This window comes from Canis lupus, chromosome 34 (genome assembly GCF_048164855.1).
Source record: "Canis lupus baileyi chromosome 34, mCanLup2.hap1, whole genome shotgun sequence".
Lineage (NCBI taxonomy): Eukaryota > Metazoa > Chordata > Mammalia > Carnivora > Canidae > Canis > Canis lupus.
The window spans coordinates 19410789-19424183 of NC_132871.1; the positions used below are offsets into that span (position 1 = coordinate 19410789).

The window sequence follows — 13395 nt, forward strand, 5'->3', positions numbered from 1 at the left end:
AGAGCCCTGGAGGCTGCAGGACGGGGACACGCTCACACACACGCTCACACTCACTCACACTCACACACACGGGCGCGCCCCCCTCTCCCCGGCGGGGTAGCGGTGGGCGCGAGGCCGCGCCCCGCTCCGGAGCCTTCTCCCCGCGCCCGCGGAGATGCCGCAGCCCGGCCGCCCCGGGGCTCCCCGCGCCTCCCGCCGGGCGTGGACAGCGCGGGTGGGGAGCGCGCGGGGGGGCGGGGCCGGGGGCGGGGCCTGTGGAGGTGGGCGGGGCCGGGGGCGGGGCCGGGGCGGCGCTGGGCGCGCCCGGGCCGGAGGGGCTGGGTGTCGGCGGGGCCTCGCCTGCGCGCCCGCGGCGGCCGAGCGCTGTCCGTGCAGGTCCGCGCTCCCGGAGGCTGAAGCCGGGCCGGGCCGGGGACCAGCGGCTGGTGGCGGAGGCGCCCGCCGAGCAGCAGGAGCCAAAGGAACGAGGGCGGAGGAGCGGCGAGGGCACGCGGGCGGGGCGAGGCCGGGCCCCCGGGGAGCGCGCCCGTCGCGGGCGGGACCGCTGAGCGCTGGGTGGGCGCCGTCGGCCGGCCGGGGTGCAAGTAAGTGCCTTCCCCGGGGCTCCCCTGGGGGCGGCCCGGGAGCCCGCAGCCCTCGGCGTCGCGCCGGCGCTCCCTCGGCCGCCACACCCACCTGTGTCGGTCCGCCCGTCCCTCGGTGTGTTGCGCCGCCTGCAAAGTGGAGGCGAGAAGCTGCGGGACCAGGTCCAGGCCGCTGCAGGAGGAGCCGAGGCCGCGGGGTCCCGTGCGGGGCCGGTCCTCGGCGGGTCCCGGCCGCGCGGCTCTGCTTGGCGGGCTCCGAAAATGCGGAAGGGAGAGGCGGCCGACGCGGCGGCTTGCGCGCCGGAGGCCTGTCTGTGCCTGCAGAATTGTGGGGTGGGCTTCGGTTCCAAGGGCCAGGTCGCATATTTGCGAGAAAAAAAGCAAAAAAGCAAAAAAGCAGCCCGTGTCAGGTGGCGTCTGCGGAGCTGAGCGTGCAGCCCCGGCCGCGGACCCACCTGCCGGCGGCGAGCGCGCCGCACCCCCCGCCGGCCCCCAACCCCGCCGCCCCGCACCCCCCGCCGCCCCGCACCCTCCGCGGCCCCGCACCCCTCGGGGGCCCGCACCCCCCGCCGGCCCCCAACCCCGCGGCCCCGCACCCCCCGCCGCCCCGCACCCTCCGCGGCCCCGCACCCCTCGGGGGCCCGCACCCCCCGCCGGCCCCCAACCCCGCGGCCCCGCACCCCCCGGGGCCCCGCACCCCCGGCCGCCCCGCACCCCCCGCCGCCCCGCCGCCCCGGGCTCCGCACACCGGTTCTGCTTTTCTGTTTTGTTTGTTTTTTTTTTCCCCAAACGAATAAGCATTTTACAGTGATACTCAGAAAAGATTCAGAGCCCTTTTAACTTGTTTTTGGTCTCGACTGAAAGTGTCACTTACTTTCAATGGGAAAAAAAATAGGTATTTTTGTTACTTGTCTTCAAGACAAAAGATCAAAACAAGATGACCACACTAAAAACTTCAACTTTTGTGATTCTAGCAAACATTTGACTCGTTCTTTTAGTGTTTCTTTTTTCAATTATAGTTGCAGCCTCCCCAGTAATTTTTATCTCCTATGACGCTAAGAATCTTTTTTTTTTTTTTTTTTTTTTTTTTATCTGAAAAGCATAGGGGAGTTTTAAAAAAAGCTAACTGCAGTAAGGTAAAGACCAGGTCAGCACAGGCTTTTCAAAGAACGGTGGATTTTCAGTTTCTGGGTGCCAACGTTGGGAGGTTCGTTTCTTTTCAGAAATACAATTCATGTTCTTTTCTATTTCTCCTCCTTCCCTGTGGACAGGAGAAAGATTTTTTTCTTTCTTTCTTTCCTTTGAGAATTTAAAATACATTTTCCCGATTTTTGCTTTAACACCTAAAACCTAACTATGACACTTAAACCTAACATTATAACCTAACATTTAAAACCTAACTATATATAATCTGCAAACCAGATCCAATTATTAAATAGCCCGTTTTATTGAAAAGTCTTGAAATTCTTTTTCCATGTTTTAAAATCATGAAACTAGATTTCAGGCTCTTAGAAACTATGATAAATAGGATTAAAGAATTTTTATTTGATTATTTAAAAGCTAATCTTATCTGATCCGTACGTATGGAGTTATCACAATTGTTAGAAGAGCTTCCTCACAAAATACTAGACAAAATATGACATTTGATGTGTTGGAGAGCGTGCCTTCTATGTAGGCAATGGGTAATAGTTTTGCTCAAGAGAAGTTTTTGCATTTTGCATGGCTTTACAATACCTGTCTATTGGAGGTTCGCTTTTGGAAGAGAACCGTTGTGCAATCATGGGACAGACACCGTGACGTGTTTTTACAGAGGCTCAGTAGACAATATGGCATGATTCCTATGGTTTAGGGCAGGGCCAGCTGGGTACCTTGTCGAGTACAGAGGAAAGATGAGTCAGGTCTGGCTCTCTGCCAACAGCATCCTTATGCCTCTTGGTGTCCCCTAGGAGTGGGAAACAATCATGGGAGCCCTCCTGTGGTAGTGCTTCTGTGTTTTTGCTACTTGTTGCTGAGGTGAGCTTTGTCAGCAAAGAAAAAGTAAGACATTCAGAGGTGGCGTCGGTGAGTCACTCTATTCAATATGACCAAACCACTTTCTTTGTGGCAAGGAAAAAAAAAAAAAAAAGAATGGCATTTTGCATGGATAATAGTGACTAACATTTATCTAATTTCTATTCCTACTAGATATATGAAAGAATGGGATATGCTGGAAGGATTTATTTGGTATTTTTCTAATCCAAGGCATGACCTTGCTGAGGAGCTTAAAGTTTATTAATGTAAATGGGTCATTCTAAATATCATAGTGGTATGATGATGATTTTCCCTCAAACTGTTTTAGATCCTTTCCCGCAGTGGTTAACATCTGAATAAATGGCTTAACCTCCAAAAGTTGATTGCTTTCTCTCTCCCTCAAGACCATCTATAGCTAGTCCAGATTTAGATCTATCAGTTTCTCTTCCAAACATCTCTATTCAATTGTACTTCTCATTTATATCTCTTTTGCCTTATTCTCTATATCTACTATGCCAGTAAATTAGTTCAAACCACCATCATATTTACCTGGATTTCTGCTCCATGCATCATATTAGTCTCTCTACTTCCATAGTTTCCTTCCCTGCGATTCACCCTTCATACAAAGCATACTATCATGCCTCTCCTTAAAAACATTCATTAGCTAACTGCATAGAAGGAAAAAAAAAAAAGAATCAATGCAGAAACAGAAACCAATCAACAGCACATTCCTTATGTTAGCATATAGCTCACTCTAATCTGGCCCTTCATTATGACTTCACTGGAGTGTATCCCCCTCATTTATATGTGACTAGAGTCACACTGGTCTTTTAGTACTTAGAGCACATGGAATAATTTCACCCCCTGAGGCTGTTTTTTTTTTTTAATGATTTTTTTTAAGATTTTATTTATTTATTCATGATAGTCACAGAGAGAGAGAGAGAGAGAGGCAGAGACACAGGCAGAGGGAGAAGCAGGCTCCATGCACCGGGAGCCCGACGTGAGAGAGAGAGAGAGAGAGGCAGAGACACAGGCAGAGGGAGAAGCAGGCTCCATGCACCGGGAGCCCGACGTGGGATTCGATCCCGGGACTCCAAGATCGCGCCCTGGGCCAAAGGCAGGTGCCAAACCGCTGCGCCACCCAGGGATCCCCCCTGAGGCTGTTTTAAATGCTGTTGCCAGTGCCTGGACTCCTCCTTTCACTCTTTGAATGGTTAGCTCCTTCTCAAACTTTATTTTTTAAAAAAGATTTTATTTATTCATGAGAGACACAGAGAGACAGGCAGAGACACAGGCAGAGGGAGAAGCAGGCTCCCTGAAGGGAGCCTGTTGGGGGACTCTGTACCAGGACCCCGGGAGCACGACCTGAGCCAAAGGCTTAACCACTGAGCCACTCATGTGCCTCACCTTCTCAAACTTTAAATCTCAGCTCAAAAGTCTCTTCCTCAGGTGATCATTCTTGATCACCTGTTGAAAGTAGGTTGTCATCTGTTTTGTTTTTTAAAAAAGGATTTTATTTATTTATTCATAAGCGATACAGAAAGAGAGAGGCAGAGACACAGGCAGAGGGAGAAACAGACTCCTTGCAAGGAGCCCAATGTGGGACTCGATCCCAGATCCTGGATCCTGGGATGATTCCCTGAGCCCAAGGCAGATGCTCAACCAATGAGCCACCCAGGCGTCCCAGGTTGTCATCTGTTAGTCTCTGTCTTGGTACTCTTTGTTTCCTTCTTGGTACTTATTGTAGCATGCTCATATTTTGTGGATTTGAATACTGAATGCTCCAAAAAGGAAGAGAGACCGAGTCTTGATGGTTGGCCCAATGTCCAGAATAGTACCTGGCATGAAGTGGTGTGAGGTTCCTAAATATTTATGTGAATAATAGAGTACAAGGATATGACTTATTTCACCATAACACACGTCAACCCAGTCAATTTATGCATTTTATGATTCAATTTCTTTTTTATTTGTTGAGCATCTGGTGCATTTACAACCCTGTACTATGATTCTGAGGAAGTGAAATAGTCTGAGATGTATCCCCATCTTTCAGCAGGCTAGGCAATGATGTGTTCAGAGGTAAGTAGACTATAGCATATATTTTGGAAAGCAGTGACCACAACTGGATTAAAATATATCCTGAAGGAAAATTGGAGCGTGTAAGCCAATATGACTCTTGTATGAGTGACTTCTGACACACAGCAATGACCTTATTAGATTTAGTTATGTATCTTTTGCCAAGAATTTGAGGGTCTCTTAGTAATCACTAAATTTAAAATATTGTTTTGTAATAAAAATGGATACTTGAATGAGTTCAGTTGATGGCAGTATGGTCGATTGAGGCTGAGGCCATAGAGCCTGTGCCAGCATGATCCATGTTGGTGTTTATGCCAGGTTCAAGGGGCGGATTATCTCATAAACCCCAAGTGTCTGCTCAGGAAGGTTCCGAAAGACAGTATGGGCTCATCTGTGAAGATCTATCACTGTTACTGGGTGTGGAGGAAATGGGGCTCCAAAATTCATGATGGTTAATGATAATGTCATATTTGTACTAGAATTTATACAAATATACACACTTTGTGTAGTGGTAAATCCACCCATTATTTTTTTGAGTCTGTATTTAGAGATATTAAACATTCTTGGTATTAACATATAATTGAAAAACCTAGCTTTCAATTAGGCAAAAAGCTTTGATTTCTGTTTTTTGTCTAGCAAGTGACCGGCCACATTTTTTTTTTTTTTTTTTATTGTAAAGAATTTGGCAATCTTATTTCTGGAAGGACTAAACTATTTCATGAATTGTCACCAGGTATTTTGTAAATTTGCTACTAAGGTGGTGGCACATTGTGGTTGTAATGTGTTGGAGTGCCTCTGTGTACTAATTGAAGATGACCCTCTGTTTTACATGTCGAAATTAGCTAATGTTTTTTCTTACTCAGAGGTATTATAGCTTTCTTCAGAAATATTTACATTAGAATAGCACTTAAGATGGCACTGTCATTATAAAATGAGTATTATAAGGTCGTATAAAAATAATTTTCACTTGAGGATTCATGGAAGAGCATCCCCAGAATGTGGGTAGACTACTTTTGCAGAATGTGAGAAAACGGTTTTGGTGTCTTGCCATCCTGCAAAACAGAATTTCTTCACTGAGGGTTAAACTGGCTCTTTCCCCCCCACCCCCCACCCCCATAGCTGGAAGGAAATGGCTTTAGGCAACAGGGAAAGCCATCAGCTCTTGGCAGCTGACGGTAGAATAAACTTTGGAGGAACAAAACTCTTCTGGGTGGTAAGGAAAAATGCCAGACCACGACATAGAGGGACAGGAGGTGGGAATGCCTTGAACATTGCCAATAAATATAATCTGCCACAGACAAATTTGAGTTGACATTGTATATACAGTTGAATTATTTGAGATCTTTTTAGCCACATTGAGAAGAATTCTTTCTTCTCTTGTCTTTAGAATAACAACTGTAGTTTCAATGAAAACATGCCATTATTGCTTCTTTTATACAGGAAATGGATTACCTTTGGATTTTTAAAATGATATAATAGGGACCCAAAAATGTCATGTATTACTATTTTTAAAATACCTTATTTTCTTTAATTGTAAATTCATTACTCTTCATTTCATGATTTCCTTTTGTTGTGTCAGGTGTTTGAGAGACTGCTGTATTGATTATACAATTTCTTTAAAATGTCTCCTTGGGTTTTTTTTTTTTTTTTTTTTTTACAATGCTTTGCCAGAATACAATAAAACTAATTGTAACTATGATGTTCACTTAGAAATTTAGAGGGAGTAAGTACATTTACACTGTCAACCTACCATCTCTGTTCTACAGTTTATGTCTTTTTTCTCTTTACATATCATCTTCTGAACATTTGATGTATATGCAGTAAGACAAATTTTGCTCCACTCTTTGGTCAAACTATTAGTACAAATAATTGGAAAATTGAGCTCCTAGAGAAGAACTAATAAGATTAGATAGATGCATTAAAACATAAGCACAAAACATTCCTGTAGAGATTTTTAATGAAATTTCTATGTATTATGTGCCAAACTAGACATCCTGCGTCATCTGATTTTTTTTTTTTTTAAATAGGGGTGATTTTACTAGAGGTAGTAGTATGTAGTGGTATTTGTCAACTGTACTAGTTGCTCATAAACTATGTATCTTAGAATCTAAGCAATTCTTTTCATCTCTCTAAGAGCCTGTAATTAGAGATTCAAAAAAGAAGTAAATAGTAGATACTAAAATATGTACAGAAAAGTAAAATAGGGGAAATATCCTCTTATTTATTGGTTTAACTCCACTAAATGATTATTTTTTTCAAGTCCCATGGACAATGCTTCTTTCAGGGTTTAGAGTAAGGATAGCTTATTAACTGTATGTACATTTTGAATAAGATACATAGAATATTTTATTGAAAAATTATGCCTTCCTTTGCTTTCTCTAGATAATGATATAAAGTTAGCATTCCATATAGATAAATATTATGAGACTAATCTTTATAGATGATTCTTTCATGGAATAAAATATCACAAAGTATAAGTAATGATTTGTCCCCCTTAACATAATATATATACTTGTTACCCTGGAAAAACTTCGCTCATGGTAATTCATATAGGGAGAAGAGAAATAGCATCCTCAAGTGGGAACAAGGTTCTTACAATCTCATGAGATCATGTAGTAGACTTTCAGGAATTAATGTTTATAGGATTGATATGCAGAGACATTCTTAAAAATTCATATTACTTCCTTACTGTATTTTGCAATATTTATAAAATATTTTTATAAAGGGTTAAAAACATAGAGGGATAAATTTGTATTCATATTAGTGTAGTTACAATGTGTTTTTCTAGATATTTCTCTTGCTCAACATGTGGTCTTAGCCAAATGTTTTTTCTCAAATGCAAATTCATTATTTGTAAAATTGAAAGTGTCCACTTCTAAGGTTTCTATACAAATTAGAATGTGTATATATATATATGTATGTATGTACATATATATATATATATACACAAAATATTTATTTATTCATGAGAGACACAGAGAGAGAGGCAGAGACATAGGCAGACAGAGAAGCAGGCTCCATGCAGGGAGCCCGATGTGGGACTAGATCCTGGGACCCCAGGATCACACCCTGAGCCAAAGGCAGATGCTCAACTACTGAGCCACCCAGGCGTCCCAGAATATATATATTCAAAAAAGCAATTACAGTGTTTTGCACATGATAAGGAGGTTTTCAATAATGGTAGATAGATATTTGGTAACTTAGTATATTATAATCAAAATGTGTTCTATTGGAATACAAATGGTACAGCATTTAAAGTTCACTCTTGTTACATTTACTTTGAATCCTATTTTAAAAGACAGTCCTAATTATACATCTCTAAATAGGATCATTCCATTTTGAATTCTGTTGGTAAAGTTGTCAGTTATAAGCTATTACAAATAGTTTATGTGAAGTACCTAAAACCTTATTAAGTAGGAAAAATGAAAGCAGAGTCTAAAATTCAAGACTTTGTTAACTATTCAGTTATGTTTTCTTTCTGTTTTTGAACGTGATCCCTCAGAATTTTTCATTAATAGGGAGCAGTTCAGTGGAGGGGACCTGCCAGATATCCTAATTATACATCATAAAACTACCTACTTTGATAGGAATTTTTTTTAAAGATCATATCATGAAATTTCTCACTTACGTGTGAAATCAAACTTACTCTAGTACTTCAGTCATCAGGAATGTAATTCTAAATTTCTTTTTAACTCTAAATTTTTAAATCAGCAAATAAGATGTCTGAGCTTGAAGGAAACATTTGCCAATATGGCCATTTGCTTACTTTCTTTCAGTAGTAATCATTAACAAAAACCGGAATCTCGTAAAGGAAATCATCATATTAAGGGTAATAATTGAATTGGTTTTATTTATTGTTTTCTTTAGCAATCTGTGATTCTTCCTCAGTTACAAAGAATAAGAGACTTTGCACTGTAAGAGGTAGATCATGGCAACAGTTCATAGACAGAAAATGAATATATGAACAGGTACACTGCCATTAAGAGAAATACCGGTAGCGGCATCATTTACATACGTTAAAATTACTGATTATAGCATTAATTTAATAGCCTCAAATATGGAGCTCTCATTTTTGCCAAGCGGTTCATTAAGGGTCCTTCAAATGCTCCTTTTAAATCCCTACGACCACCATGTGAGGTGAGAACACTCAGGCTCAGAAGTTTGCTAACTTTCCCAGAGATTTGCAGTGATCACTAAACTGAGTAATGTGCATTCTTTTTAGAGGCAACAAAATTGTATGTGTCCTATGAATGTGGTTGTACGTATTCCACCCAAATATGCCTAGGAGTTATGTTAACAAGGATGAAAGTCTTTTCAATCCACAATGGAGCTAAAATAATCTACATTTGCAATTAAAGCAAACTGTGTAATTACAACACTAGAGAATAAGACAGATTCTTATTCAGTGTTCATTTTGAATACTGATTTTTGGGTAGTGTATTTGTATTAAACAGAAGCTGAGATTTATTTTTTTTTATTTTTATTTATTTATGATAGTCACAGAGACAGAGAGAGAGAGAGGCAGAGACACAGGCAGAGGGAGAAGCAGGCTCCATGCACCGGGAGCCCGATGTGGGATTCGATCCCGGGTCTCCAGGATCACGCCTTGGGCCAAAGACAGGCGCTAAACCGCTGCGCCACCCAGGGATCCCAGAAGCTGCGATTTAGATGGAAGTTTGAGGACATTATGATATTATGAAATGCACCCATAAGTTTAAAGTGTTTTTGAGGTTGTTTTTAAGGTTGCGTGGCTTTGCTTTCCTGGTCAAAGGATGTCATTGTAATACTCTGCCTTGGCCACGATGTGAATGTTTTGCTTCTTTTATTTTGGGGAAACCAATGAACTTTCCCAATATGAGCAAGAGTTTGAAAGAAAAAGACTAGTGCCATTAAAAAGGATAGGAGTATGAAACATCTAGACAAAGTTCATTCAGCCTCAAATTTGAATAATGAAATGGAGAGGAAAGAAGAAATGAAGCCACATACAAGATCCTGGGTGTTAGGGGATGGAGAAGTAGAGAAAAGCAAAGTGACCTTGTAAAGTGTCAGGAAAGAAGAAGACAATGTTCATCTAAAGTTCTTATGTCCTAGAAATTGAGAATATAAACCTTTTTAATTAGAAGAGTACAGATATTTTGGGTACCCCAAATTGATACACTCAAATGTAATCTTAATCATAGTACTTATTGTCACAAAGAGACAATGATTTATGTCAGTTAAAGTGTTTAACATTAATGATTCAAGGTGTTTGCTCTTAAAGATTTTAAAATATTTTTGGAAAATTAATTTATTTTGCATTATATTTATAATTTTATAATGCAAATGATCTTTAAGTATCAAGTGTCTACTTAGATGCTGTACTTTGAGTGGGGTACGTAAACATGACAGTTGGAACCTTGAGTTCTACGGTATATCTGAGTTCTAATGGTTGTTGACTGGCAGCTTGTCCAGTAGACTGTTGAGACTTTAAGGGTAGAGACCATAGCTTTTTCACATCGGCATCTCTGTGTGGTGCCTTATATGCAGCCATTCTCAATACAGATTTGCTGAAGCAATGAATCATATTTATTTCACAAGTATATGCTTAACTCATTAAAAATAGCTCCTTTTCACTGAAACTTACTTTCTAAGTATGTGGGAGAAATAGGTTAAGAGGAATTTAGTAATTTAGACTTCTCATACCTAGCGTTTTTATCACTAGGTCATGAAACAATCATATTTCTTTTAAAAAGTTAAAACTAAAACTTCCAACTGATTTGTCTTGAGCTGGTGATCAGTCAGTCATTCAGCCATGTCTGGTTGGCCTCCAAAATGTGTAGGTCAGGAGTTGGCATCCAAATTGGTGTCATGCCATTGAGGTTTGTGGGGAGGGAGAGCCTGGCAGAGATCCTAAGGGTAGCGGTAAAGGGAGGCTGAGTGGCTCTGGGTCAGCTTTTAAAATTCAGCACCACTGCTCTCAGCATTTTGTTCTGCAATTGAACAGAAATTCCTTCTTTCCTTCCTTCTTCCTTTATTCACTCTCTTCTCTCAGCAGATGTTTATTGAGTGGCTACTCAGGCACTGTTGCAGACAGTGTAGATAGAGCATGGAGGAGTCACACTAATTTTGAGACATAATGAGTAAATAAACATAAACCACTATCTGTATGCTGTGGAGAAACATGTAGCTGGACAGAGAGATCTGAGGGAAGGAGGCGTTAGTTAATAAGGATGGTTAGAAAAGCCTTTTAGAGGTGGTCTTTGAGCTGAGACCTGAAGGAGATGGGGAAATGTGGATGCCCAGAAGCAACAGGAAGATCATTGCATTCACAAGGAGCTGCAGTTGCACCAGCCTGAAGGCATCTTTGATGTGTTCCTGGAAAAGCAAAGACCAAAGACCGTCAGGGTGGCTGAAGTGCAGAGAGCTAAGTAGAAAATGGTAGAAGATGGTGCCTTTTCTTAATTTCAAAGGGGTTACTAAGTCTGCCTAGAGGTCTGTATAATGAGCACATGCTTTGGTGACCAGCATGGGACAAACTGCAGGGAGCTGAATTGTGCCCTTTTTTTTTTTTAAACTGGATCTCATTTTGAATATAGGCACTGCACGATCCAAATAAATATTTGGGAAACTCCTAATTTCCATATAATATTAATCTTTTTTGTGATTTATATGTAAATGGCTTATATTCTCTTCCTATCTGCAATGAATTAGATTCTTAGCAGCCCTCACTACCATTTGAGGAAGAAAGGGCTCACTTAACAGAGATTATAATTGAGAGTATTTTTAAATGTTTAAGTTCAGAAAAAAATAAATTCAGGAAACTCAAACATGGTGAGAGTACAGTAATATTTTGCATATTTTGATTGATTTTTGTATCTCTTGTACAGTTAATTTCTTATGAAATAGTGGAACTGCATGGATAGAAAGTACTGCCTAGCAAAATAGATACCAGGGAACACACCTGTATCCTGTAAAGCTTGACCCCCTGCTAACTGCTATGACTTTGGTATTCTACTGACTCTCTCTTCCTTACAGTTTCCAGCAAGTTCTTGTGAAATAAAAAAAAAAATTAATTGTGGTGCAATATTTATAACATAAAATTTGCCACTTTAGCCATTATTAAGTATACAATTCAGGGGCATTAAGTACATGCACATTGTTGTGCAACCATCACCACCATCCATCTCCAGAACTTTTTCATCATTCTACACTTAAACTCTGTACCCATTAAACAATAACATATTGCCTTGCTACATCTACCCCTGTCCCTGGTAGTCACCATTCTACTCGCTTTACCCAAGAATTCGATTATTCTGGGTACCTCCTATAAATGGAATCATATAATATATGTCCTTTTGTGTCTGGCTTATGTCACCTCGCATAATATTTTTAAGGTTCACAGATGTTGTAGCATATGTCAAAATGTCTTTCCTTAAAACAAAAAAAGAATTTCCTTCCTTTTAAAGGCTGCCTAGTATTTCCTTGTGTGTATATCACATTTTGTTTACTCATTCATCAGTTGATGAATGTTTGGGTTGCTTTTAATTTTTGGTTATTGTGAATAATAATATCGTGAGCATTGGTGGGCAAATATCTGATTGCATCCTTGCTTTAAATGTCTTGGGTATATACCCACAAGTGGAATTGCTGGAGCACATGATAATTATGTGTTTAATTTTTTTTGAAGAACTATCATACCATTTTCCATATCAGCTGCACTACTTTACATTCCCACCAGCAATGCACAAGGGTTTCAATTTCTCCACGCTCTTGCTAACATTTATTTTTTTTCTTTTTTTAAAAATAACCATTCTATTGGGTGTCAAGTGGTATCTCATTGTGGTTTTATTTACTTTTCTGTAATGATTAGTGAAGTTGAATATCTTTTCATATGCTTATTGACCATTTATTTGTACATCTTCCTTGAAGAAATGTCTGTTGAAGTTCTTTGCCCATTTTGTAATATTGCTTGTTTTTGTTGTTAAGTTTTAGGAATCCTATGTATATTTGGATATTATTTTTTTATCAGATATGTGATTTGAAAATATTTTATCCATTCTCTGGGCTGCCTTTTCACTCTCTGACAGTATCCTTTGACATACGAGTTTTCAATTTTGATGAAATCCAATGTATCTGTTTTGTTCTTTTGTTGTCTGTACTTTTGGTGCCATATCCAGGAAAACATTGCCAAATCCAATGTTTTAAAGATTTTCTCTTATGTTTTCTTATTATAGTTTTATAGCTTTAGCTCTTACATTTAGGTCTGTGATCCATTGAATCCATTTTTTTTTCAATTCCTGTACACATTATAGAGTCTAAGAGTCTCCAACTTCCCTTCCTCCTTCTGTTGTGTTTTTTTTTTTTTTTTTTAATTTATTTATTTAAGAGAGAGAGCAAGTACTTGCAGGTGAGCAAATGCATGGGGGAGGGGCAAAGAGGGTCCCAAGCAGATTCTGCACTGAGTGTAAAGCAAGACTTGGGGCTCCATTCACAACTCTGAGATCATGACCTAAGATCACGACCTAAGATCACAACCTCAGCTGAAATCAAGAGTTGGGAGGCTTAACCCACAGTGCCACCCCTTCCCAGAGGTCTGGTTTTTTAGCTCAAATATTCCTTACTCATTCCTTACTTAGAGTTCGGTAACTAAATATTCCTTATCTTATGTAAATATTTACCTTACCTTTTAATAGCCCCCTCGTTTCATTTTTTTTTTCCTTGTATGCTAGGATTAAAGTCCTTGAATTAT

At 40.6% G+C, this 13395-nt stretch overlaps 1 protein-coding gene across 2 annotated transcripts in view; it reads left to right on the forward strand.

Annotated features, from left to right (window-relative positions):
• The first annotated feature begins 336 nt into the window (after positions 1 to 336).
• The window catches only part of SCN9A (sodium voltage-gated channel alpha subunit 9), a 159817-nt gene continuing 146758 nt past the window's right edge, over positions 337 to 13395 (forward strand). For both annotated transcript variants that reach the window (XM_072810932.1, XM_072810934.1), the window contains exon 1: positions 337 to 584. The gene's annotated coding sequence lies outside the window, so the exon portion shown is untranslated. The remainder of the gene's footprint in view (positions 585 to 13395) is intronic.